The sequence below is a fragment of the Cetorhinus maximus genome, chromosome 5, assembly GCF_964194155.1.
Source record: "Cetorhinus maximus chromosome 5, sCetMax3.hap1.1, whole genome shotgun sequence".
Taxonomy (NCBI): Eukaryota; Metazoa; Chordata; class Chondrichthyes; order Lamniformes; family Cetorhinidae; genus Cetorhinus; species Cetorhinus maximus.
In genome coordinates, this window is record NC_135883.1 from 155,636,982 (window position 1) to 155,658,436 (window position 21,455).

The window sequence follows — 21,455 nt, forward strand, 5'->3', positions numbered from 1 at the left end:
CTACCTCAAAAATATTCCAAAATTTATGCTTTACCTATTTTTGAAATTCTTTGGGAAATCAAGCTCATAGGGATGGATTTTACAGCCCTCCGCCAGCATGTTTGAAGGCCGGGGTGGGGTGGGGTGTTGGGTAGGGGGGGGCCAGGGCTCGTAAAGTGCAGCATGTGTCCTGCCTGTCGCCTTCCCGCCCATCCCCTACCTGTCTCCCATTTTATAAAGCATGGTGGAGGTGTTGGCCGGCCCGCTCGCTCCTGGGCCTATTGAAGTCCTTAAGTGGTCCCTTAAGTGCCTCATCCCATCTTTTCCACTATTTTGCCTGTGGCAGTGGGGAGGCCCAGGCCAAGTGGTGTTGTGTTTCACTATGGGGCCAGTTTGCTTGCAAAGCGGATGCACACTTATCTGTCGGCAGGTGAGTTGATTACAATATACTGCAGGCGCAGAGACCAAAATGAAATGAAGCACATACTATTTATTTACACAAACAACAGAGCGCTAACATGATGTGTGCTTCTCCAACCAGACCCTACTCTAGACTAACAGTAACATGGTGGCCCACACTACACAGCTATTGGACCTTACAGTCACGTGGTCAATCTGCTCACATTCTCTTAAAGGTGTATTACACCTCAGATTACCACATCCCTCCCCCTTTACTTGAAAGTATATTTTCCAATATATTAACTATTTACATAGTAAACTATTTACAAATTCAGTCTCTCAAGAGGATTTTTCAAACGTGTCGATCATTGTAGTTCTGGAACTTCGGATGGTTTACCTGAGGCGTCCCTCTCAGGAGTTATCTGTCCACTAGGCTCCCCAGTAAGAACCTGTAAGTTTGCCTCTTCGACTCTCTTAGGCTCAACGGGTCCTGCAGGTACTCCCAAAGCAAGAGGAGTTCCTTCTACCTGTGGTGTAGACTCCAAAGGGGATGTGTGGCGCACCTTTTCTTGTGGATCTGTTTCCCGTTTCCTGAGTGATCTACATGTCTCCTGATAATCCGACCTTAAACCGATATATGCCAGGACAGGGGTCTTATCACTGCACTGACTTCACTTGATAGCCACTTGGGCCCATCTCCAAAGTTCTTTGTAGAAACTGCCTCTCCTACAGTGAAGTTTCTTTCATGACTGTGGTGATCGTGTTAATTATTCTGGGCCTCCTGACTTCTCTCTACCCTCCCCTCTAAATTTGGCCATATGAGGCTTAACCACGCCCTGAGATGTCTCTTCATTAATGATGCTGCGGGGGCAATACCAGTGGTCTTATGTGGCGTAGTCCTATAGCTGAGCAGGAAGCATGATAGCTTTGTTGCTATAGAGTCCCCCTCTAGTTTTTTCATTCCGATTTTGAAGGCTGGATGGCCAGCTTGGCTGCCCCATTGGATTTAGGGTGGTGTGGCGAGGTCTTGACATGTGTTATGCCATTGAGAGTTGTAAATCTTTGGAACTCCTCGCTACTGAATGCCATTCCATTATCAGACACTATTGTCTCTGGTAACGCGTGTATCGCAAAACTCTTGATGCAATCTGTCTATGGTGGCAGCAGATGTGGGTGATCGCACCTCATATACATCCATCCATTTGGAGTGAGTGTGGATAAGTAAGAGGAAAATTGTGCTCAAAAGACCCCACGTAGTCAATGTGAGGTGGACCCATGGTCATCCTAGCCATTCCCAAGGATACAGTGGATAAGAAGGAGACAATTTCTGCACCTGTTGGCACTGCATGCAGCTCTTGATCATGTTTTCGATCTCAGTGTCCATCCCTGACCACTATAACTCGCTGCACGTCAACATTTTCATTCTGGAAATGCCGGGGTTGAGCGCTATGCAGTTCTATCAATAACGGTTGTCTTCCTCTGGGAGGCACAATGACTCTCGCTCCCCACAGTAAGATGCCACCCTGGCAGGTGAGCTCGTATCTCCTGTTAAAATAAGGCTTCATTTGGTTCGACTTTGGCTCTTTAGACCACCCCTATAAGGCTTGTTCCCTGACATGAGACAAAACTGGATTGCGGTCTGTCCATTCTCTGATCTGTTTGGCATTCACTGATGATGAATCCAGAAAGTTTTATAACAAGACAAGACCTTGAGGGATGGGGATGTTCACAGTGCTCAGTGCGTCAGCGTTGGCAATCTGGCTTCCCAGCTGGTGGATAAAAGTATGCTCATAAGCAGCTAGAGTAAATGCCCACCTTTCGATGCGTGCTGAGGCAATTGGGGGAATTGCCTTATCTTCCCCAAACGAGCCTAGTAGTGGCCTGTGGTTGGATACGATAGTGAAGTGGTGACCATGGATGCATTGGTGGAATTTCTTAACACCAAATACAATGGATAAGCCTTCTTTCTCTATTTGTGAGTATCTTCATTCTGCCACACTGATTGTTCTTGAGACCTAGCCAATGGGCCGTTCGGAGCCATCCATCATCTGGTGGGAGAGTACTGCCCCTACTCCGTAAGGGAAGGCACTGCAGGTTAAAATTAATTCTTTCTTTGGGTTGAATGTACCAACAGGGCCGATGAATGTAATAACTGCTTCGCTGTCATAAAAGCCTGTTGATGTGGGGCTTGCCAAGTCCACCTGTGGTTTTTCTTGAGTAACCTGTACAATGGAGTTAGTACTGTCGACAAATTTGGGAGAAAACGACCATAGTCATTAACCATTCTCAAGGAGGACTTGAGTTCTGTGGTATTTTTCGGTGCTGGTGCCTCACTAATAACTCTCACCATTTCTTCTACTGGGTGAAGGTCCTGAGAGTCAACCCTATGACCCAGGTAAAACACTTCTTTTGCTTGGAAGATACATTTTCCTCTTTTCAAACGTACTCTGGCTTGTGAGAAATGCTTCAATCCCTCTTCCAAGTTAGCCGGGTGTTCTTCATCAGTTAGTCCTGTCACTAGGACATCATCCAGATAAACCACCACATGGGGTAGACCTTGGAGTAAATTTTCCATAGTCCATTGGAAAATGGCACAAGCCGATGAGACTCCAAAGGGTAACTAGTTAAACTGGTATAACCCCCATGTGTGTTGATAGTCACAAAATCCCAAGAGGCCTTTTCTAGCTCGACTTGCTGGTAAGTGTGGCTCATGTTGAGTTTCATATATGTGGTTCCCCCTGCCAGTTTGGAGTGCAATTCATCAATTTTTGGTAGAGGGTGCCAATCAAGTGTGGCTACTTTGTTAACAGTCAACTTGTAGTCCCCGCATATTTGCACACTCTGGTCAGGCTTCAGTACTGGAACTATGGGTGCTGTCCATTTGGAAAATTGTACAGGTTGTTAGACTCCCAACCTTTCCAATTCAATATCCATGTTTTCTCCGAATGCACAGGAGACTGGCCTCGCCTTCAAATACCTGGGGGTTGCTCCAGGATCCATGTGAATTTTAGCTTGCAGCCCCTGAGTCTTCCCGAGCTCTTCCCTGAACACAGGGGCATATTTCTGTCATCATTATTGCAGATCTTTCATTCTGAGTTGAAAAACCACGGCCCACTACAATTTTATTCCCTTAAGCTAGTCCTGACCAAATAGAGTTGGACACCCCACTCCACCCCCGCTACCACTATCAGGGGTAGGTTAGCAGACTGGCTTCCATTTGTACTGGAATCTTGCATATACCCTTTACTCACATGTTTTTGCCAGTATATGTTTTTAGCCTGGCATCTGAGTTTTCTGGCTTTAGTGAGTGGCCTTCCCCATTTAGATATCTAAATGTGTGTTACCCTATGACTGTCATGGATCCGCCTCTAATCACCTCCATTCGAATGGGTTTTCTGTTGACTTCTACTGTCACGTAGATTGGCTCTGTTTTACCCATTTTTAAGTTGTGCAGCGAGTAAATATCTGATGCTGTTTCTCCTGGTTCCTCCATCATATAAATTTCACAACTTCTGCCTTTTTGTTTGAAATTTGGCCTCACTCTTCCTTTACAATATTGCATAATGTGCCCATTGCGATGGCAGTAGAAACACTCAGTTCTTTTAAATTGAAGAAGGGTGAAGAGGGAGAGTCTGAAGAAGAATAATACAGACTCGAAAAGTTAATTCTGTTTTTCTCCCCACAGATGCTGTTAGACCTGCTGAGTTTTTCCAGCATTTTATCTTTTTATTTCTTTAAATTGCTGTTCATTTGTAGGCTGTCCGGTTCAAATTCTGCTATTATTAATGTGGTTTCTATCCGTTAAGTCATTGCTTTTTGCTGTCTGTTAGTGGCGGCTGTTTCTCACCTTTCCACAGAGCTCTGCACTTCCGTGCTATTTCTAGCCGGTGCCTCCCTCCCAACATGAAGAACGGCGCCATTTTTTGCTCCCTTGATTTCTTCGGAGTCCCTGACTGCGCTTTCCATTGCAAGTGCCAACTCCACAGCCTTGCTAAAGCCTAAATTTGTTTCTCACAGCAACCTTCTTTGAATGACGTTTTCACTAATCCCACATTCTAATCAGTCTCTTAACATGTCATTAATTGACATCCTGAACTCACAATGATCTGTCAATTGTTTTAAGGCTGCTACACATCAAGCACCTGTCTATCCAGGGGCGCAACACCCCAAATTCAATTTAAAACACTGCGTTGTTACCGAGGGTTTTGGCTGGAAGTGGCTTTTCACTGGATCCACCAGCTCTTGGAATCTGGGGTGTTGGGTGCCATTAGACTATGAATTAGGCTGTATGTTTTACTACCACATGACGATAAAAGGATCGCTCGCCTCTTCTCCTCCCACGATATGTCATTGGCCAAAAAGAAAAACTCAAGGCGTTCAATATAATGTGACCGGTCATCGGTGGTTTGATCAAATGGTTCGATGCGGCCAAATTGTGGCACACTGGAGGGCGTTAACTTCACCGACTATGGGCTTACAATTGTAATGTACCTACAATCGGCCTGCAAGCATGGTTGATTCACTACAGTTGAGTTTTCGCAGCTTTCCTTGGTGTGTCGTGTTTTGCCTCGTCGCCAGTTGTTATGTTTCACTGTGGGGCCACTTTGCTCGTGAACCGGTTGCACGCTTACCTGTCGGCAGGTGAGTCGATTACAACATACTGCAGACACAGAGACCAATATTAAATGAAGCACATACTATTTATTTACACAAATAACAGAGCGCTAACATGATGTGTTCTTCTCCAACCAGACCCTACATGAACATGATAACCCGCGCTGCACAGCTATTGGGTCTTACAGTCACACGGTCAATCTGCTCACATTTTCTTAAAGGTGTATTACACCTCAGATTACCACAAGTGGGTAGCTTAACAGCTTTTACCGGGCAAGCTGGTGTTGGGCAAGATGTGGGGGAGCCTCCTTTCTGAGGATTCCTCTACCTAACTGAAGCATCTTACCCCGCCTCCCACATCATACCCTCCCCCGCCACCCAGCAAACTTTAACCCTCTCCCCTGGCCTCTCAAACCTGGACCGTTCCCGCCCTGGCTCACTGGGGACTGCCAGATGGGGGAAGGAAGTCTCATCCTGAGCCAATTAATGCCCTGCTGAGTGTAAAATGGCTGCTGGGCAGCCGGCTTTATCATGAGTGGGTGCTTGACCAACTTTTTTAGTCGGTGGATCGGGGAGCACAGATTTAATCTTGACAGGGCTCCCGGAAATGGCTGCTATGGGGTTGCCATTGGCTCTTCACTGGGCCTACCACCTCAATCGGTAAATCTTGCCTGCTAACTCTGTTTCTCTCTCCACGGATGCTGCCTGAACCTGTTGAGTGTTTCTCGCATTTTTTTGTTTTTAATATCAGGAAATTAAACTTATGACCAACATTGTTCCTGAAGAGAACATCTCACTTTAGGGTGAATGTTCAGTGACTCCAAACCACCAGTCTGGGAACACATTTCACAGGAAAATTCCACCCTGGGTGGAATCTTTTGTTCTCGCTGGTGGTGGGCTTGGAGGCGGGACGGGCATGTAATTAGGTGGGATGGTGGTGAACCAGAAGCCTGCCGCGCCACACCCCCCCTGCCTCCTCCAGAATGGGTGGGACAGCCCATGGTGGATCTTCCAGCCCGTTCATCTATTGCCAATTCACAACTGCTTGAGGACCTCATCCTACCGCCGCTGGTATTAGCAGGCGGGCCAGTCACAATGAGGCGTGCATGGCAGCTAAAACCCTGCAGCCGGCTTGCCACCTTGTTAGGTAATACCAGCGGCGGTGGGATGAGCTCCTTAAGTGGTCATTACTTGGCCTTAAAGGCTTCAATAGACAGCAGGGCAGGAAGACCGACCATGAGCCCTCCCGCCAAGAAGTTCATCCTGGTAGAGGTGGGAAGGCGGCGGGGTTCTGTTACACCACCACCCGACCTAAGTAAACGCCCTTCCCCCCCCTCCAAGCTCACCACCAGAGAGGGAAGAAGATTCTTCCCTATATTTCTAGCCATGGCCTGGAGTGGGTGTACTAGCGGGCTACAGAGTTTCACGGGCAGACTGCTAGACGATTCTGGCAGCCCTGGTTGACTTTTGGCTGCGCATTGTATGAGGTCTATATATGAAGCAGCCTCGTCCAGGATGGCAGCTTACCTGCTATCTGCCACAAACAGATGGACCCGGCGTGGTGGGGGAGAGAGAATATTGATCAGGCACTTTACCTCTTCACCCAGAAAGTGATGATGTGGAACTGGCTACCTCAAGCAACTAGCATAGACGCATTTAAGAGGAAGCTAGGTAAGTGCGTCAGGCAGAAAAGGATAGAAGGTTATGCTGATAGATCTGGATGATGTAAACGAGGAGGAGGCTTGTGTGGAGCATACACACCGGCACAGACTTGTTGGGCCTGTGCTGTAAATTCTGTGGCCGGGATTTTCCTGTCCTGCCTGTGGCAGGACCCGTCGTAGGCGGGTCAGAAAATTTGGCGACCCAACGAAATGTCCATTGACTTTCAGCAGGAATCTCGGGCGGGACCGGAAAATCCCGGCCTATGTATTTCCACATAAAACGTGTGCACCCTCTTCCTGACTCCTTATAGCAGAGTTTCCAATCTTAATAGTACACCAAAAATAAAAGTAAACCACACTAACTGAGTTCCAAAGAGGAGTCATGCTGGGCTAGAAACATTAACTCTATTTCTCTCCACAGACGCTGCCAGATGGGTTTTCCAGTACTTTCTGTTTTTATTAACAGTACACCTAACCTTGCTGAAACGCTGTGTTCTTCTGCAATTTATTTTTCACTTAAGTCAGATAATCCAGGCAAATCATTGGGTAAACTAATTACTTGAGTAAAGAGGTTTCAGTGGCAGATTTACCGAAGCTGATCTGACCAGCTGAATTCTAGCTTCCATGTAGAGCATGTTCAATAGAGGTGGAAGAGATACAAAAGTAGATCAGGACATTGTCCGAGCAAGGTGACAAAAAGAGCAGATTCCTGCAAACTTTGCAGGATTCTTTCTGCCCATTCACATAAAACTACCCAAGGCAAAGTGCTGTTCCTGAAGGATTTCACAACAGATTAAGTCAGGCCGTGTTCCCAGAATGAATGGAAAAGCCCGCGTAGAAGCCCATCACAAAGTGTGCCCAGTGTTGAATGGACCAAGTTACTGTATTCTGGAAACGGATAGGAAAGGAGGTGGAAAATATACAGCAAACACTTGCATAACGTGTGCTAGGAACGAATTTAAGGTGAGCTGTATTGGTCTTGTGATTAGTCTTAATCCTTTATAATTACACGAGATTGAATCCATTTTCTATACAGTTTAGGACTGAGAAACACAGGCTGGAACCTTGGGCTGGAGGTGGTTGGGGTGATGAAAGGCCATGAGTTAATTATAAATGATAAGCTTAGTTACTGTTGGTCTGATACATTGATTAAACGTTTTTATAGTCTCTGATCTAAGTATATATCCCTCCATATCTCTGTAGTCTCCTCCATCCCTGCAACTCCCTGAGAACTCCAACTCTGACCTCTCGAGCAACCCCAGCTTCACCTCACCATCGACAGCTGTACCCTTTCACCCATCCAGGCCTACCTTCTGCAATTCCCTTCAGAAACCTTTCCACCTCTTTCTCACACTTTAAGACACTGCTTAAAACCTATTTCTTTGACAAAGCTTTTAGTCACACTTTATAATTTCTCCTCCATTAGCTTGGTGTCAATTTTCCTCGAATTATAATCCTGAGACACTTTAGTATGTTAACGGTTCTATATAAATGCGAGTTGTTCTTGTAGAAGATACGGCTTATGGTAGCAGCCTAGGAATACAGTTCAGAGAAGGTTCACTAGGCTGATTCCTGGGGTGAAAGGGGTTGTCCTATGCAGAAAGGTTGAGTAGGTTGGGCCATCCTCATTGGAGTTTAGAAGAATGAGGGGTGATCTCATTGAAACATATAAGATTCTAGGGGGGGTGCCAGACAGGGTAGATGCTGGGAGGATATTTCCCCCCCATGGGGGAATCTAGAATTAGAGGTCACTGTTTAAAAATAAGGGGTCTCCCATTTAAGAAGGAGATGAGGGGGAATTTATTCTGTCAGAGGGTTGTTAGTCTTTGGAATTCTCTTCCCCAGAGAGCAATGGAGACTGGGTCATTGAATTTATGCAAGGCTGAGTTAGACTGATTTTTGATTGACGAGGTTATCAAGGGTTATGAGGGCAGGCAGGAAAATGGAGTTAAGACCGCGATCAGATTAGCTATGATCTTATGAAGGCACTCTTGATCTCTAGTTAAACAGAGCTGCTGACCCTTTTAAATCAACAGTCAAATGAGTGCTTAAAGCATTTAAGTGCCAAAATTATATTTAGGAATCTTCAGTCTCTGGTAGTGCTTGTCATGTGGGTGAAATAGTTCCTGGTGTATTTCTGCCTCCATTTTTGGCGTGTCTATGGATTCTCCTGAGCATGGTGATGATACCTGGACACAGGATCCTGCAGGGCCAATTTTATGAGTTTGGCCAAAACAAAGGCCAAGTACTGTGGATGCTGAAAACCTGAAATAAAAACAGAAAATGCTGGAAACGCTCAGCAGGTCTGGCAGCATCTGTAGGGAGAGAAACAGAGATAATGTTCCGAGTCCGTATGACTCTTCTTTGGGCCTTCGAGCTTTCCTGCTTCTCTTTGGTTCCTTAAGAAGAGTCATATTGGACTCGAAACGATAACTCGGTTTCTCTCTCCGCAGATGCTGCCAGACCTGCTGAGTTTTTCCAGCACTTGTTGTTTTTATTTATCAGTTGGGCTATGGGTGTGGAGTTGTCTGCCGTTCACACATAATGGGAAATTCTGGGGGCCTTAACCTGGATTAACGGACTGAGAATCAGTGACAGCGGATCCGTAATTTGCTGAAATGCACGACCTCTGGGCAAGACTCCATACAGGGACACTAACTTAGAATATGACCACTTCTATGTGGCCCCACTGACACTTTTTCCCAATGTGCCACCGTCATTTCAGCAGGAGCGTAGCACCAATGGATTTTCCACCGGCCGGACTGGGATCAAATGAAGGCGTCTTGATGTAATTCGCTCCCTCCCCCTGATGTTCTATCGTTATGTTTCTTTAGCGCCGACTTGTGATCAACTTATGCCTTTAAAACCGAAGGTTTTCAAAGGCACTTCACAGAGCAGGAAGGAATGCTGAAAATCTGTAGCACTGTTGGGATGGGACCAAGCAGAGATTGTTTGAGGAGGCCAGTGAACAGTATCTGAAGAATGGAGTAGGGAACGGAGGGCTAGTGGCTTGGGCATTAATACTTGGCAGATGTAATAATTGTTGCTTTTCCTCTACATTTATTATCTGATGCATCCATTTTGTTTGCTGTATCTCTGGTATCGCTGCCAATTCATCCTTTGCCCTTCTTCCCCTCTTTGCTCTGGTTTTGTATGCTCCAAGCCAAGCAGACACAGAGGCCTGAATTTTACGCTTGGCGGGTGGGACCAATCAGTCCGCAATTGGCCCCCGAACTGTGATTTCACGCTGTGCTGGCCAATTAAGGCCAGCCCAGCGTGAAGCACCTCTTCCCAATGGTCAGGAAGGGGCAGGCAGGGGCAGGGGCCTGTCAGCCAAACGGCACAGGCTGCTCCTTGAACTCTGCCGGGGAAGAACATATTTGCAGCGTTCTGAACACCGAGGTTATGGCCTCAAGTGCGGCTGGAGATGCCAGGCTGGAGGGCAAGTTGGGTGGGCATTCGGCATCCCGGTTTTCGGATGAGTGCCTCATGGTCCTCCTGGAGGAGGTGGCTGTCAGGAGGGACATCCTCATTCCCAGAGGTGGAAGGAGGAGGCCACTGCACCTGACAAAAAGAGCTTGGGAGGAGGTGGCAGTGCTGGTCAGCAGACATGACGTTGTGCGGCGCACATGGGTCCAGTGCCGCAAAAGGTTTAACAACCTGCTGCACTCTGGAAGGGTGAGCCCCATGTTGGCATGGATCAGTGTGATGAAGTGTTAAGGTCTGGCCATCCTCTCGTTGAGCTCAGGGGTGCTAGACTCTGAGTGTCAACTTTCAATGATGCTGGAGCTGACCAAGGGAGTGAGCCCTGGCTGCTTGGACTAAGTGTCTTGTGGCTCGAGGGTCACGACCCGGATGTGCCCTGCCAGGTGTTCCTCAGGTGGGGTTGGCCATGGCAATGCAGGTACAGAGTGCACTCATCCATGTCCTTTCAGGGGAAGACAACCCATAACAACACTGAAAGGTCGCAGACAAGCGGAGGGTCCCCAAACTTCCTAATCCTATCCAGATTCGAGCAGGACACCTTGGAGCTGGAGAGGCACCACACACCTCGGTCAACCGGTTGCGGAGAGGCTGGGGTGTCAGATGAAGGTAAGAGTGCAATGCTCTGAGGTGAGAGTTTCGGATGGTGCAAACATTCTTGTGTAGTCTCATCTTTGATGGGGCTTCAAAACTGGAGTCCCCATTGATCATCGAAGGAAGATGACACCATGATGCAGATCTCCAATGTATCACCAGGGTGCCTGACATGCACAGTGACAGTGTGAAGACTTAAACTAATGACATGTCGTTGTTCTCCCTTTGATTCACCAGTAGGCGTTCATTCCCCGGACCCTAAAGAGCCACCCCTGACGCCAGAGGACCGCCGGTCTTCAGCTGCACCTGTGTCACACCCACTCTCTGAACCAGGCACTAGTGCAGATACCAGCACCTCGGTGGGCGTTAGATCTTCGGTTGGAATGTTGGAACACAATGGTGAGGGCAGCTCCAGGGACAGAGTCAGGAGTTCCTGGGGTTGTGCTCTGACCTGCAAGCCCTCATACAGGCAATGACCTCAGGCGGTCAGTGTCAGTGTGGGAAATGGTGGAGGCACCCAGTATCCCAGCTAACTGCCCGTCCAACAATGGCGAGCAGGGAGGTCCAGAGCAACCTCATGTTGGCGCACAAGCTGCTTGTCGTCTCTGCGGGCTCCTCTCAGGGCGCTCTGGATGACGGCAGCAGCTCCTCCGCCCCTCTGCCAGTAACCGTGTCATCTGATGAGGTTGTGGCGACTGGGGTGATGCCAGCTGTGGCACTGTCTGCTCCCTCCCAGGCAGGGCCAGCACAGGCTCCACTGGCCAGAGGACGGCCGCCAAGGTCATCAAGACCAACAAGACAGCAGAGCAGAGTTCTGAAGAAGAGTCATACGGACTCGAAATGTTAACTCTGTCTTTCTCTCCACAGATGCTGTCAGACCTGCTGAGTTTTTCCAGCAATTTTTGTTTTTGTTTAAGACAGCAGGGTCAGCAGGCTGCCTCCAAGGCTGGTGCCAGCGAGGGGGGAACATCAAGATGTAGCACTCGCAAACGTAAGTTTAAGGCACCATGAGCACAAGAGGGACTGGTCACGGGTGATCTTCTGTCCCGTAATGTTTTGTTTATGTTTACTGGTCTGGGAATGAAGAGCAGAGGATGTTATGTTAATTTGTTTGGATTGTTAAAATGAGATACATTTTGCCGTGAAGAAGGATCATACGGACTCGTAATGTTAACTCTGTTTCTCTCGCCACAGACGCTGCCAGACCTGTTGAGGTTTTCCAGCACTTTCTGTTTTTTGTTTCAGATTTCCAGCATCTGCAGCATTTTGCTTTTAAATGTTAGTTTTTGTTGTATTGGCCTTGAGTATGTTTCACCTTTGTATTTTTTTTGGTGCAGGGTATGCCAATGCGTCATGCTGAATGTGAGTGGCTCTAAACTTTATTGAGCAAGCACTGAGTGGGCTTTGGATTCAAATGGAAAGGTCATTTCAGACACCCCGGGCATGAGGTGGAAGCTGATCTTTGCCAGCCTAGCTGGAGGAGCTTTGGATCAAGGCATCCCTGCTGTCCCTGCCTCTCTGAAGGATACAGAGGTCTACCTCCACGTCCTCTGTATTCTCCTCATTGTGCTCCTCTTCTGACTCACTACTGGATTCATCCTCTGTGGCCTGTGGAGCTGCCTCAAGATCCTTTTCCTCCAATGGGTCCCCCCCTTGCCAGTGCCAGGTTGTGGAGAGCACAGCATGCAACTACTATCAGTGACACCCGCTCTGGGGGATATTGTAGTGCTCCCCCTGAATGGTCCAGGCATCGGAAGTGCATCTTGAGTAAACCTATTGTTCCTCTCTATCACTGCCCTTGTGGAGGCATGACTCCTAATATAACACTGCTCTGCCTCTGTTCTTGGGTGGCGGAGAGGCGGCATAAGCCACCTTTTCAAGGGATAGCCATTGTCACCCAGCAGCCATCCATCCAGTCGGCACCTGGGAATGTCTCAGAATATAAGCATCATGGGAGCTGCCAGGGCACCTTGAACAGACTTGTAGAACCTGCATCCTGTGATCACACACTATCTGCACGTTCATGGAGTGGAAGCTCTTCCTGTTGACGAAGGCACCTGGCTGACCCGCTGGTGCCTTGATGGCCACATCTGTGCAGTCTATGGCACCCTGGACACGGGGGATCCCAGCAATCGCTGCAAAGCCTCTGGCTCACTCAGCCTGGCTGCCCTGGTCCGTATGGAAATGAATAAATGTCATTATCTGCCTGAACAGATCTTCTGTCACCAGCTTGACGCAACTGTGGACAGCTGATTGGGACACTCCATAAAGATCCCCCACTGAAACCTGGAAAGAGCCGGAGGCATAGAAGATGTGGGCCACTGTGACCTTTAGTGCCACTGGCATGGGGTGTCCACCCACACAGTCGGAGCTGATCTCAGGTCCAATCATCTGACAAATGGAGGTCACAGGCTCTCTTGAGAGGTGGAGCCTCCTTCGGCACTGCACCTCAGACATATTGAGGTGGCTGCATCACCGCCTGTAAACCCTGGCAGCAGGATAGTGGCGTCTTCTGTGGCCCCTTCTGCCTTGGACAACATGCTGGCCCTGCACCCCTTGTGCCTGCGCCTCTCCTCCCACAGGTCGCTCCCCTGGAAGCTGCATTGGGACACCTGGCCTCCTCTCCCTTCTGCCCCTCTCTTCCCCCTCAGAGGAGGTGCCACCAGCAGAGACCACAATCCCCATTACCAGTGTAACCGAAGGTTGTCTGATACCTGGAAGCGTCAACCCGGTCAAAATTCTCCAGGGGCCTTGAAAACACCAATAAGTCCTGAAATGAAGCCTGGAAATGCTAAGAATGAAGCTCAGGACTGAAATGAAGCTGTCAAGTTCAAAGAAGCAACCAGCAGCAAACTATCTCCTAAGCTCTTCACTACTCACACTGGCAATGTTGCTGACCCTTTTCATCCCACCCTTGGATGAGCTTTTGCAAAATGTGGGCTGCCCGCCTGCCCATTTTGCCCATGCGACGAGCGTGAAATCGCACGGGCAACGTAAAATCGGGTTCAATTAGGTTTTTAATGGCCTTAAGTGGCCTCTTAATTGATGGCAGGTGTGGCTCTGCTGACCTGAAAATTGCACGCGTGCAGGATGCTCGCCCAACGTCTTCTCGCGCTATCTTACACCCAATTGAGTTGGGCCCGAGGCGTAAAATTCTTCCCAGAATGTTCTGGATAATGTAGGAGGAAAGGGAGGGTTGTATTGTAATGTCTTGGGGCTTATACTTAAGAGGCACTGGTGCTCTCATTTTCTTCCAACCTGTTAAGGTTCAGAACTCTCGCTTGCACCTTGTGAGCTGTAAGGGCCACGTCATTAAGAAGCACTTTTATGATGGAACATCTTGTAAGGTCTGCCTCATGGCCTCTTCCATGTTGGTGGTGGTTTGGTGGTGAATGCTCTGACTCAGGGTAGCGATTCAGATGCGATTGAGATGCTCACAATGGAGGAGTTGGTCATGATCAATCAAGGGACTGCAGCGGTTCAAGAAGGCAGTGCACTGCCACCTTCTCAAGGGCAATTAGGAATGGGCAATAAATGCTGGCCTAGTCAGCAACGCCCACATCCCGTAAATGAAGTTAAAAAAAATTGGGACATGAATGGTCAGGTTGTGTCCAGTCTCATTTAAGGTTGTGTCCTAGCTGAGGCTTCACCTTTGCGTGCAATTCTGGAACCCGCATTATAGGAAGGATGTGATTGCACTGGAGAGAGTGCAGAGGAGATTTACCAGGATGTTGCCTGGGCTGGAGAATTTTAGTTATGAGGAGAGATTGGATAGACTGGGGTTATTTTCCCTGGAGCAGAGGAGATTGAGGGGAGACATGATTGAGATGTGTAAAATTATAAAGGACATATATAAGGTAGACAGGAAGGAGCTTTTCCCCTTGGTGGAGGGATCAATAACCAGGGGGCATAGATTTAAGGTAAGGGGCAAGAGGTTTAGAGGGGATGTGAGGAAGAATTGTTTTTCACCCAGAGGGTGGTGGGAGTCTGGAGCTCACTTGAAAGAGTGATAGATGCAGAAACCCTCATAACATTTAAGAAGTATTTGGATGTGCACTTGCGATGCCATGGCATTCAAGGCTATGGGCCTAGTTCTGGAAAATGGGATTAGAATAGTGAGGTACTTGTTTGACCAGCACAGACTCGATGGGCCGAAGGGCCTTTTTCTGTGCTGTAGACCTCTATGACTCTATGACTCTATGACCTTTCAATGTTATTTTTTAATTCATTCATGCAAATGTAGGCTTTGCCAGTGAGGCCTGCATTTATTGCCTCATTGACTTGAGAAGCTGGTGGTGAACCTTCCTCTTGAAATGCTTCAGTCTGTGTGGTGAAGGTGTTGTAACGCAGTGAGATCCTGAATTCTGACCCAACAACAATGAAAGAATGGCGACGATAGATGTCCAAGTCAGGATAGTGCTTGATTTAGGTGATCCCTCTCTCCACAGATGCTGCCTGGCCAGATGAATATTTTGAGCACTGTGGGGTTTTATTTCAGATTTCCACCATCTGCAGTATTTTGCGGTTGTCACACTGACTTTGACTTTTCCAATGGGTGAATATGGCCTTCCACCTTCTCACCATCAGTTGTGCCCTCTGTTCACTGAATGCTGGACAGGACACGAGGAGAACCCCATGTTCTGCATTGAAAAACTGGAATGGGATTTTTACACCCAGATGAACTGACAGACAGGGCCTTACTTTAATGTCTCATCCAAAAGTACACCTGAGAGTGCAACGTTCCCTCAGTACTGAACTGAAGTGCCAGCCTCGATGATGAGAAGGAAACAAGGTGAAATTTTGGGAGGGAACTTTTGGCCTGATAAAGTGACTGGGTTTGGGAGACAATGCTTGGTTAAAGTGGCTTGTCAGGAAGTCGCCAGAAATATGCCTTTTCCTTCAGTGCGATTGCAGGTAATAAAGCTCCTCAGGAGAGGTGGGTTGCCAACTATAATACGTAAAAAGGCGATTAGCAACTGTTTTAATTTGGCTTTTTGGATTTAACTCTGAGTGCGCGGGTTTCCTGGAACTTGCCAGTGAAAGCGAGGAGAGGGGATAGCAGGAATTGAGGGGGCTGATCAAATAGCAAACAAAAGATAATGTCAGGACTCAGACCTCACACATGCAAAATGTAACCCACAAGTTATTCTACTGTTTGGATATGAGCATTACGTGAAATAATGGGCTGAATTTTATACAACCAATGAACGTGGATCAGGATTGGCCCTCAAGCCTGCTCCATCATTCAACAGGAACATGGCTGATCTGATTGTAGCCTCCCACCTACCCCCACTACCTTTTCACCCCATTGTTAATCAAGAATCTATCTAGCTCTGCCTTTAACACATTCAAAGACTCCGTTTCCAATGCCTTTTGAGAGAGTTCCAAAGACTCATGTCCTCTGAGAAAAAAAAAATATTCTCCTCATCTCTGTTTTAAATGGGTGACCACTTATTTTTAAACAGTGACCCCGAGTTCCAGATTCTCCCACAAGAGGAAACACCCTCTCCACATCCACCCTGCCAAGGCCCCTCAGGACCTTAAAGGTTTCAATCAAGTTGTCTCTTACTCTTCTAAACTCCAGTGGATACAAGACTAACCTGTCTAAAGTCTCCTCATAAGACAACCGGCCCATTCCTGGTATGAGTCTAGCAAACCTTCTCTGAACTGCTTCTAACGCATTTACATCTTCCCTTAAACAAGGAGACAAATTCTGTAAACTGTACTCCAGATGTGGTCTCAGCAGTGCCCTGTACAACTGAAGCATAACCTTGCCACTTTTGTATTCAATTCCCTTCACAATAAACAATAACATGCTATCGGCTTTCCTAATTTGCTTACTGTACCCACCCCCAACCGACGGTTTTGAAGGCGGCGGGTCATGTAAAATCCAGTGGACAGCCTAACTGCTACCTAGCCACCTGCCCAGCCCCCATTGCAATTTTACCACTGGCAGGGGTGGTATTCACTGCCCGTGGACCAATTGAGGTACTTAAGTGGGTAATTAATGCCCCCTTAATGTCCACTCAAGGGCCTCATCCTGTTGCCGCTGGGATTTAATAAATGGCATGAGAGGCCCATGCCAAGTGATCAGCCCAGCAGGTTTCTCACATGGGGTGATGGCAGGCGAGCAAGGGAGGACTCCCCTTAAAGTGCCCCCTGGGCCAATGGGAGGGATCCCCTAATGTGTTGGCCCTCCTCACCTGGTTTCCCCTCCTCCCCATGGCTTTTCACACCCTGGCAAAATGACCAAACACGTACCAAGTCCTGATCCAGTGCTGATCGCCTCCTCAAGACCTGAGAACTGTACCAGCGGCAGTCACCATTCCCAGTGATGCTGTTGGTACTGGAGATCCAAGGGCCTCTGATTGGTCAGCAGCGCTCTGAGCTGGGAATTCTTGTCCCTTAGGGACAGAAATGTTGCCTTAACTCTATTGACAGCCAAAATTCAATGGCATTACCGTCGCTGAATCCCCACTATCCACATCCTGGGGGCTACTAGACATATAATACTCTGGCTACAAGAGCAGGTCAGAGTCAAGGAATCCTGCAGCAAGTAAATCACCTCCTGATTCCCCAAAGCCTGTCCACCATCTACAAGGCACAAGGCGGGAGTGTGATGGAACACTCTCCAGTTGCCTGGATGGGTGAAGCTCCAACAACACAACAAGATTGGCACTATCCAGGCCAAAGCAGCCCGCTTGATTGGCACCCAACCACACAGTGGCAGCAGTGTGTACCATATACAAGATGCACTGCAGATAATCACAAGGCTCCTTAGACAGCACCTTCCAAATCCACGACCACTACCATCTAGAAGGTCAAGGGCAGCAAACACATGGGAACACCACCAACTGGAAGTCTCCCTCCAAGTCACTCACCATCCTGACTTGGAAATATATCTTCGTTCCTTGACTATTGCTGGGTCAAAATCCTGGAACTCCCTCCCTAACAACACTGTGGGTGTACCCACATCACATGGGCTGCAGCGGTTTGAGAAGGCAGCTCACCACCACTTTCTCATGGGCAAGGCAATTAGGGATGGTCAATAAATGCTGTCCCGGCCAGTGATTCCCACATCCCATTAACGAATTTTTAAAAATCAGCTGTTAAACGGCTGTGAGATGTTTTAGCAAGGAATGGGCTGGCTCCAAGGCAAAATCCAACCCAATGAGATAACACTCAAAGCACGAATTGAACATTAATTTCTTCACTTGGTTTGGTAGGAAAACCAGTTAACAATATAATACACCATTAGCAATATACCCATGAGCAATACAGCTTTGAGTCACAAATAGATTACACGGACATATACACATGATCAGCTATGAACACTCTTTCCTATTGATTGTATTCTTCAGCAACTGATCAGGGTGCTCAGCTACAATGCTGAATCACTCTTTACAATGATCTTTATGCCCTTCTTTCCAAGGTGGGCAAGCCTTGACAGCCTCATACTCTCCTATCAAAATCCACCTTAAGCTGCAATTATCCAATGAGGCCTCTAATTCTTTGTTTAAACCAAAATATTAGAGTCCATACTGATATTGTACATCTATTTTAAACTTCTTTCTGTAATTTTGCACCTTTTGGGTGGTATCTTTTAAGACCTTTAGATCTTATATCAGCATTCAAAACAACAGAAAGTAGGTGAGACAAAAACATTGTATGTTTTCAAGAAGGAGTTAGTTATAGCTCTTGGGGCGAAAGGGATCAAAGGGTATGGAGAGAAAGCAGGAGCAGGCTATTGAGTTGAATGATCAGCTATGATCATAATGAACGGCGGAGCAGGCTCGAAAGGCCGAATGGCCTACTCCTGCTCCTATTTTCTATGTGTCTATGTTAACGGCTTCCAAAATAATTAAACGATCAGAATCCCTCAAATTACTAACTTCTGACAAGTTATCGCTGTGTGAATTAAAGACAGATTTTATCTGATGAAGCATCTATAAAAAAGCATATCAGCAACACAAAATAAGTCAATCTCTGACATCATCAATCACTGTCATTTATGTCAATTTCTGAAGCTTTCAAAACACCCTGTACACCACTTAGCCATACATTTTCCATGCTTCTCAATTACAAAAATATAGCAAAATAAAACCTTTAAATGAAGAAACCTGTTAATTGAAAGTGCCGTGACCTCTTAAAAAGTGTTTCCTCAAACTGGTCCATTGGCTAAGAATTTATGTGTGTATGTAGCCCCCTTTTGATTTACAAGTGGCTCAGTTGAAAAATAGCCCAGCAGACAAGCTTTAGTCTTAAATAAGGTAAAAGCTAGTTTACTGCAAAACTATTGCTGAAAGTGATTTAAGTAAAAGTGATAAAGTTATTAACTAAAATACAGATTCAAAAATTAAAGACAGATAAAGATAAAAAAGATGCTTAAAGATGAAATTTGAAATCAGCCTCTGTGCGATATCATCGAAGGCCTGTTGCTTGAGTTCCTGCTTTCTGAAGTTAAGGGGTTGAGGTTCGGTTTTGCAACTGCGATAGCTTCTGCGGTAGACTATTGAGAGGTTTGCTTTTTCAGGTGGACTCATCAAGAGAGAGGTTTCCTCATTAATTCTGCAGTTACGGCACTTGCAGATTGCCTGGACTTTTTCAGCAGAACAGCAGCTGATTTCTTAATACCTTCCACGTTGTTCTCCCTTGGCTAAGAAGCCTCTCTGATGTTGTTTCTCAGAGTTCTTCTTGGGACTCAGCACACAAAATGGCTGTTCTCAGCCAGACTTTATAGGGTTCCAAAACTTAAAATGGCTGATATCCCAGATTGTCGAATCATGCTTCCCATATTAGATATTGGATTAGTCCCGGTCTGAGAGTGGAGGAGTGGGGTGCTGGGGAGTGGTGGGGGGAGGGGGGAGGTTGGCGGATGGCAGTGGAGGGGGAATAGTCCCATCCATTGCCTTTTTAGCTGAGGTAATTAACCTTTTAAATGTCTCAGCCATTAACTTGAATGGTTCCCAATCTCCCCAGGTTTGAGGAAATAAGAAAGAGCTACCCACATCTCCAGGGAAGCCACAATGAGTTTCTGTTTACCCTTGTGGAAACGTGAACTGAATTTCAAATGTCTGGATATATCTACCACTGCTATATCTATATCATTGGAGTGCTGCTTTGGGCTGCAGTAGAGTGCTTAAGTTGGAGTTTGTTGACTGAGGGAGTTTGGTGAGGAGGGAACGAGGTGATCCTTTGAGTACCATGAGTACGGTTGGGTAAGTATTTACTACTTTTATCGCTTATAGTTTTTAAGGTCTTATTTTGTGGTTCATCATTTGTAAGGGCTATATTCTGTAACAACGAGGAGCAGGGAAGAAGGGCCCTAGAGTAATTGATATTATTTGATATTTAGCATCTTCCAAAAAGTTTAATTTAAAGGGTTAAGTCATGGCAGGAGAGCTCAAAGCCGTGGTGTGTTCCTTCTGCTTTATGTGGGAAGCCGGGAACATTTCTAGTGCCCAGGGCCAGCATGTGCACGGGAAGTGTCTCCAGCTGCAGCTCCTGAAAGCCTGGGTTTCGGAGCTGGAGCGGTGGCTGGGGAAATTGTGGAATGTCCACGAGGCGGAGAGTATCATGGATAGCACGTATAGACAGATGGTCAGACTGCAGGCTAAGAGTCCAAAAGAGGCTAAGGAAGCAAATGGGTGACCACCAGGCAGAGCAAGAGGACTAGGCAAGCAGGGCAGGAATCCCCTGTGGCTATTCCCCTGAAAAACAGATATACCACTTTGGATACTGTTGAGGGGAATGGCCTCTCGGGGGAAAGCAGCAACAGCCAAATTTGTTGCACCACGGTTGGCTCTGCTGCACAGCAGGGGCGGGGGGGGTAAAAAGTGTGGAAATGCAATAGTTATAGCGGATTCAATTGTAAGGGGAATAGATAGGCATTCCTGTGGCCGCAAACGAGAAACCAGGATGGTATGTTGCCTCCCTGGTGCTAGGGTCAAGGATGTCTGAGAGCGGCTAGAGGACATTCTGAAGGGGGAGGATGAACAGCCAGTGGTCGTGGTACACATTGGCACAAACGACAGTGGTGAAAAAAGGGATGAGGTCCTAAAAGCAGAATTTAGGGAGATAGGAAGTAAGTTGAAAAGTAGGACCTCAGACAATGATCTCAGGATTACTACCAGTGCCACATGCTACTCAGAGTAGAAATAGGATATATCGGACGAATACGTGGCTGAAGAGATGGTGTGAGGGGGAGGGTTTCAGATTCCTGGGACATTGGGACTGGTTCTGGGGGAGCTGGGACCAGTACAAACTGGATGGGTTACACCTGGGCAGGACCGGGACTGATGTCCTAGGGGGAATATTTGCTAGAGTGGTTGTGGAGGGTTTAAACTAAAATGGCAGGGAGATGGGAACCTGTGCAAGGAGTCAGAGGAGGGGGAATCAAGGACAAGAACAAAAGACAGAAAGGGGAATAAGAAAAGTGATAGGCAGAGAAATCAAGGGCAAGAATCAAACAGGGCCTCAGTGAAAAATAGTGGGAATGGGACAAGTAATGTTAAAAAGACAAGCCTTAAAGCTTTGTGCCTAAACGCGAGGAGCATTCGCAATAAAGTGGATGAATTAACCACACAAATAGGTGTAAACAAGTATGATATAGTCGAGATTACAGAGACATGGCTGCTGGGTGACCAGGGATGGGAACTGAACATTTAGGAAGGACAGACAAAAAGGAAAAGGCGGTGGAATTGCTTTGCTTGTTAAAGAGGAAAT